The 7415-nt window shown below is 35.7% G+C and overlaps 1 long non-coding RNA gene across 1 annotated transcript; it reads right to left on the bottom strand.

Moving 5' to 3' along the window:
* Positions 1 to 290: 290 nt before the first annotated feature.
* Positions 291 to 6401, bottom strand: LOC140168013 (uncharacterized). The gene is made up of 3 exons (XR_011861125.1): positions 6139 to 6401; positions 2476 to 2610; positions 291 to 414 (listed from the first exon to the last, which is right to left on the bottom strand). It is a non-coding gene; the product is annotated as an uncharacterized lncRNA (long non-coding RNA).
* Between the last annotated feature and the right edge of the window lie 1014 nt (positions 6402 to 7415).

The following is a 7415-nucleotide window of genomic DNA, read 5'->3' on the forward strand; positions in this document are numbered from 1 at the left end:
ATTTGTAGTTACTACAACTAGTAATTTGGTAAGCATGCACCAACATAACTGTAAGATGACTTAATAATTTAAAGAGCATGTAAACCTCTTTCATTTGATACCAAATTTGTCATTATAGGACTTGTAGTTTTAAAGTTCTGAAGCATTTTTGATGTTTTTTTTCATGTCCCTGTTTGTTTGTAAATGCCCAAATGTATAATGTACACTAGTTTTAACATACCTTAATTTTAGTAGTTGATGTTAAAAGCCTCAACAAAGGATTTGACAGGCAGTTATCACAGATTCTTGTGCCGATATGGAATGACATATGCAAGGAATGACAGCAAAGCCAGACGAAGATGTAGGATTACCATACTCCGATCCCATGGTGGTATAAAATGATACAAGGGATAAGTCATGCACACAGTGATGTGTCTGCAAGGAACAATCAAACAAGAAACAAACTTAAGTGAACAATCGCAATTCCAATAAATATAAAAAATAAAAAGTGTAACTCCTGTGTTATAAATTCTAAAGTGTGATACACAATTCACACATGTACACCTGGAATTCAAATTTGAAATATAAACCACATGTATAGGTAGAAAACCTCCCCCCCCCCCCTTTTTTTATTCTCATCAGTCATTAACTAGTCTTATATTCAAGAGCTAAATAAAAGAAAACTGTTGAGCAATAAATAACTTTATACGACATGTGGTTGCAGAGATATGCTAATTTAAATATCTCAATTTTGTCAGCCAATATACTGTATAAACTTTTTGTGCATGTACATATTGTAATGCAAGTTATAGGCCTATACTATGCATTCTTAAAGTACACAATTTTAAGAATTAAGCACTTGCTCAGAAGCTTATACAGCCCTTTTAAACAGGCGCGCGCCCCGGGTATAAAAAAAGCACAGATTCTCAGCACATGATTGACGCACAAATATGTGCGTACAGTGTGCAAATACATGTGCGCAATACAATGATGAGCATGCATAAATTGTAGATTGATTTTATTTTTTTTATAGTTGTCATTAAAAAATATCCTGGTTTTGATACTACCCACCTGAGTACACAATTGCATTGATACCAAGCATGCCAAGGGGGAGATAATATAATGTGTTTAAGCACTGGCTGGTACATGCACCACCCCTCCCCGGAGCAAAATGTTTTTCAGCGTGCACCCTTTGGAGCACTGGCTGGCGCATGCTCCCTGTTTTACTCTATTAATTAACCTTTAAGCTTAACCTTGTGAACTTTGGAAATGGTCTAACCTAATCTGATCCCTAAAATTTTTTTATTTTAAACATTGCCGTAAAATTTACTACGGTAATAAATTTCTAAAATGGTGGATGGTGCGCCAATCAGCTATGCTATTTCTGGCAGACGATTAGGCATGCTCCTACATTCTCTTGGTCGGGGTTGTTCCATCTATTGCACTTACCCACTTCTCACGCCTGTCAAAGGGGACACCTTCGCGAAATTCCTATTGGTTTGTACAGGGCCTTTCAGTTCTAGTCAATTTTCTCAGTGCAGAAAATACCAATTTGCCCTGCCTTTGATAATTATTTAAAGTTGATTTCCCTGATAAGAACTTCTGGAATTTTTTTGTTTCAACAAGAAGTATTTTGGCATGTTTTGTGATTTCCCGCAATTCCCCATTGAGTGCAACGGTTCCCTTTGTGTATGAGGGGCGAGATGGAACAGCCAAATCTCGGCAAAAGCAACCAATGGGAAGATAGGATCTATCGCAAGTAACATCATGCCGACCGACAGAATGATGATTTCATGTATAAATTATATAATAAAAAATAGATATAAATACAGTGTACTAATAACATACTCTACATACACCTCACACACACTTGCTTACATTGCCCAGTCATACCCCCTCCCCCACCCACATTTCATAATACAATGGAAACTCTTTAATACGAAATTTGTGGGGCCACAACATTTAGTTTGTCTTATCAGGATTTTGTCTTATCCATCACATATTACATAGGGATTCAGTGGCAGGGACCTGAAAATCAAGCTTGTCTTATCAGGGTTTTTGTATTATCAGAGCTTGTATTAACGAGGTTCCACTGTACAGGTTTATATTTTCTCGCCTAGCTTTGCGGAGTGAAAGTCAGAAGAAATTATTTTGGTAATCATCTCGTAGGCCTATTAGTATTAACTGCTTTTAATGGCATGTATCATCTGAATTCGGAAGAAAACGATGTCGAAAAGCAGCTAAATAGTTGACTAAATACCTTCAGAAGACATAGCATATCTATCAGTTGTTATATGGTTTTAATAAAAATGAACATAAAATATTTTTCTCTCCGACTAGAAAAGTCCGAAAAGACAATTATTTTTGTCTGCTTAGCCTAAAAAGTCAGAATTCCGACAAAAGTTTCGACAATTTTGAGGAAAAAAATTATATGTGCATGTAAATTTAATTTTCTAAATCGAGCACTGCTGCATGATGTTTTCTTTCAATATTTACCTGGTATTGGTACGTGAGGCAGCTGTGATAAAATGTTGCAAGTGCTGAAGAATCTGTAGTTGTAGTGATAAACCTCTAACTAGCGTATGATAACGTTCTGTGTATCTCGTGACTGTGATTACCATGTGAGTTCACCTGTAGAAATTAAGTAGATGCACTTCAGTTTACTTTGTTAACAATGCAGATACATGTACATGTAATATAAGGAGTCTGGGGAAAATATTTTGTTCAATTGAAAATATTTTTTAATCCTTATATAACACTGTGTATATGAAGCTATATCGGTCGACCAAAAGTGCCCCTATTTTTGTTCATAAAATCCAAAATAAATATCTGTTACTCTTAGCTCTAAAAATTCACATGGTCAATGATAAAAATATGACATCTTTCTTCTGGTACCAAAATTGACACCACTTCTGGTAAAATCTGAGGTTCTGGGGATGAGACTATTAGCAATAGGAACATGCCCCTTTAAGCAGGCTCATAAAGCCACCATTTGTTATTAATAGTCACAGGTCAGTGATTTTACTACTGTGGGAGGTCAAGATATTACAACACACAGTATACAATGACAATGTGACCGTAAAAACCTCATATTTAGTAAAGTTAGAAACAAAGGTGTTTTTTTTTACTCATATCTAAATAGGCCTAGTATAAATAGGTATGAAAAGCGAAATCAAATTTGTCATCACACCACATCATTTTATATATCAAATTAAAGCCCTTGAGTAAAGAAAGCCAAAACCGAAAACCGTTTTGTCATAACGCCATCAGTAGGAAAGTTACATCTTGTCAAAGATTGACTTTCATCCAAAACGCTCAGCCAACTGATGCATCTTTTTTTTTTTTTATGTGGAACTGCTATTAAAATCCTCTAAAATTCCATACACGGTTGTCTCATCACAAAAATAAATTACATATATTTGTGTCAAGTGAAGTATAGACAACATATTTATGTAGATTTCCTTGACGATTCTTTTTTTTTAATCTTCTATGTAAAATTTGTATTGTGTTTTTGAACCAATCTGACAAGCAAATGTGTCAACTATAAAGGTTGCCTGTTATACAGTGTATAATAGTTTGTCAATGGACATGTATCATGTCTATGTATTGTTATGCCAGTTTGGGAACGTAAATGGCACACAATCATGACAATAGAGATCCTTTGAAAATTAAACATATGAATTTTGATGATTTGGCAACGATGATCATGCAGTGCATCATCTAGTCCGAATAATCAGACCCAGAACAAAATATTAATATCTGACATCATCTTGACTGAACACCACCATGCACCGTGCTACATACATCGAATGTATGGAGCCGGTATATACAATGTATTAAGGGTGGTCTTAACCCTGGAATTATGGAAACTTTCGGACCTCATAACTGCTAAATTATTAGTCTAAAGAATATAAAAGTATACATTTTTAGAATGGATATGACTCGATAAATTCATCTGTGAGGTCCAATTTGGGCCAAAATGCTCATTTTTGAGAAAATCCTAAAAACAGGTTTTTGGCCCAAAAATTTTCGCAACGTAACAAAAAAAATTATTTGGCCAAAAAATCTTTTTTATTATTTTTAAAAACTAGATAAAAATATCTGGGACCCGCATTTTTATTTTTTTTTATTTTGACCAACTTCGCCAAAACTATTTGAAATTTGGGCGAAAATCAGGCTTTTTTATGATTTTTTTGAAAATTTTGCATTTTTTGACCATTTTTGGTGCAAATTTCTCAAAGTTGGTCGAAATTCAAAAAATAAAAATACGGGTCCTAGATATTTTTATCTAGTTTTTAAAAATAATTTAAAAAATTTTTTGGCCAAATAATTTTTTTGTTACGTTGAGCGAAAAAATTTGGGACAAAAACCTGTTTTTTGGGATTTTCTCCAAAATGAGCATTTTGGCCCAAATTGGACCTCACAGATGAATTCATCAAGTCATTTCCATTCTAAAAATGTATACTTTTATATTCTTTAGACTAATAATTTAGCAGTTATGAGGTCCGAAAGTTTCCATAATTCCAGGGTTCAGACCAACCTTAACTCACACATACATGTACGATGGGTGTAGCACCGTGCACAATGGTACATGCACACGTATCAATGACATACCCATGTGATTTTACTACTGTGGGAGGTCAAGATATTACAACCATAGCTATTGCAACACACAGTATACAATGACAATGTGACCGTAAAAACCTCATGTGTGGCAGTCTTACTTGTGGCCTATACTCCACCGTAATTTTCACTTCATGATTTAAACACCAAATTGGACAACATTACACACAATCACCATTCACTAATGTTCCATGACATCTATATATTTTGCAATTTGATACTTTACATGACCGGATGGCTGAAGTCAACAAAATAAAGAGCGATTCAAAACGGAGTTTCATAGCCTATACTTTGCACAGCAATTGAGCGCCACCTTAAGAACAAACCCGTTACACAGCAATTGAGCGCAACCTTGAAACAAACCCGTTACACAGCAATTGAGCGCAACCTTAAAATAACCCGTTACACAGCAATTGAGCGCAACCTTAAAATAACCTGTTACACAGCAATTGAGCGCAACCTTGAAACAAACCCGTTACACAGCAATTGAGCGCAACCTTAAAATAACCCGTTACACAGCAATTGAGCGCAACCTTAAAATAACCCGTTACACAGCAATTGAGCGCAACCTTAAAACAACCCGTTACACAGCAATTGAGCGCAACCTTGATTAGGTATAATATGGACGTCTTTCATGAATAAGTTCAGTGTAATCATGATGCTGGTTTATGTATACGCTTGACGGCTTTCATGAATAAGTTTAGTGCAATCATGATTCCGGCTTATTTACAGGCTTGTAGCACATTATTTCCCACAGCTCAGTACATGTGTCAACTAGACTCGCTGAGTCTCATCGACGCCGTTCCTATGTCCATCAGACTCGTATTTCCCATTTTGGATGTCAATGGGAAATACACACTTAACGATTTGCGCCGGTTAAAAAAAAAAAAAAAAATCTTTAAAATTTCATCAATGTATATAAAAGTGGTACCAACCGTACTATTGTGCTTGCTAATTAAGACTCGGTTGAAACAAAATTAAGGATCGAAAGCATTTTAGTGTCCAAAAGGCAAAATTATCGTCAAAGTTCTGCGAAATCGGCACCCTTGCGAAGGGTTCAGAATTGAATCGAACGAAAATATCCGATCTTTGCGATCAAAAACACCAAATTATAACTTTAAACATACTATTGGCAAAAGACATTATTACCAAACAATACAGAATAGAAAATTTGACATCATTTTCTCAAAATATTGAAAAAATTCGATCACTAGACATCGAAAAAGTACGCAATCCAATTCCCGTTCAAACGCGTGGGAAACTGAAAGTGCGATAATCGTGACTAGTGTCAACACAGAGAGGCAGAGTTTAGGTTATTGATTTAATGCTCCCTTGCTTGACGTTGTGTTATTTAAGCTGTTGGTCGATATAAAAGATGGCAATCAACCTGTTTCATATTCATAAGAATGAGTACATGATTTCCCATGTGTATGAGTTCTAAATCATAACAAGTTCAATGTAATTGCACCATGAATATTTTTAAGCACTGTTTACAAATATCAACACTCTTATTTCTGGATATTTCGACCCTCTTACTACACTGTCATGACCGTAGGTTCCATGAGGCACTTCACTGGAGTCTCCATACCAATTGTATATAAGTTTTACTCTGGCAGATATAGTTTCGGCGGAAAATCAGGCCATTTTCTGGTGTCCAAAACAATCAAAACACGCATTTTCGTAGATCGGGGGCACACACTCTCTCTAAGGAAAACCATGCGAAATATCGCAATCGGCCGCCTGTCTCCCATTTCAATCTCGTCATGTGAGGGCAGTAGATCGTTTTTACGGTGGCGTAGCACGGCTTTGGCTATATACCGGTAGTCTCATGTCGTGCGTCATCTTATGAATAATAATGAGAATTTTACCAAGATCGGGTTTATATGACCTAGTAATAAACTGGCAACTTAGTCAAATAGGGCCACCAGTATACAGGCGCACACCACTAAATAATCATTCACACTGAAATGCAGATACATTTACCTTGAAAATACCTCTCGTTTGAAACGTAAAGGAGTTTAGTGTTATAATACCATAACAATGCTATGCGGCGCGCATCTTTAAACTTTGGCAGTGGGAAATTAGACTTGCCAAAGTCGTCTTGTTTATTAATTTGATAAGCATGCTAATTCTTATTATTTCAATAAATAAATCTTAAAATAAATAAATATATAAAAAGAAAGAAGGAGAAAAGAAAAATTGTATCGAGATCCATAAAATAAATAAATTATACAGCCTAATATTAATAAATAAATATTAACTAAATATATAATTCATAATATAAATAAATCCAATTAAGGTAAATCATCCACGGTAAAGTGCTAAAGCAAGAAGGGAGCTGGAATATATTTAAAATGTAGGCCCTTCTTGGTATTAAAGTAGGGCCTAAGGCATACATATTTATTGTTGTTTACGTCACAGTGGCGTGCGCGCAGGGGGGCACGTGCCCCAATATTTTGCTAGTGGGGATGGTCCATACACCCCCCCCCCATGTTGACGCCAATAGGCCCTAAGTGGGTTTCTGAACAAATTAACCTCATATTTGGCTATTTTAACCTGAAAAAAACCCTTTTTGCGCGACTCACGCGCATTTGTTCAACTTTTGTACACCAGTTTAGCTTCAATATGCCAATTTTTTTCGCGCGCAAATCATAATTGTACCATAAACTTATTTTGTCGCTAAAAGGTGCTGATTCACAATACTTCAAGAAAAATTTCTTTACAAGAAAAACTCCATGATCCCCCCTCAGCTCCCCAATGTCAAAAAGAAATCTACGCCACTGACTATCGCCCGGTATAATCTCATATTAATG

The sequence above is a fragment of the Amphiura filiformis genome, chromosome 13, assembly GCF_039555335.1.
Source record: "Amphiura filiformis chromosome 13, Afil_fr2py, whole genome shotgun sequence".
NCBI lineage: Eukaryota > Metazoa > Echinodermata > Ophiuroidea > Amphilepidida > Amphiuridae > Amphiura > Amphiura filiformis.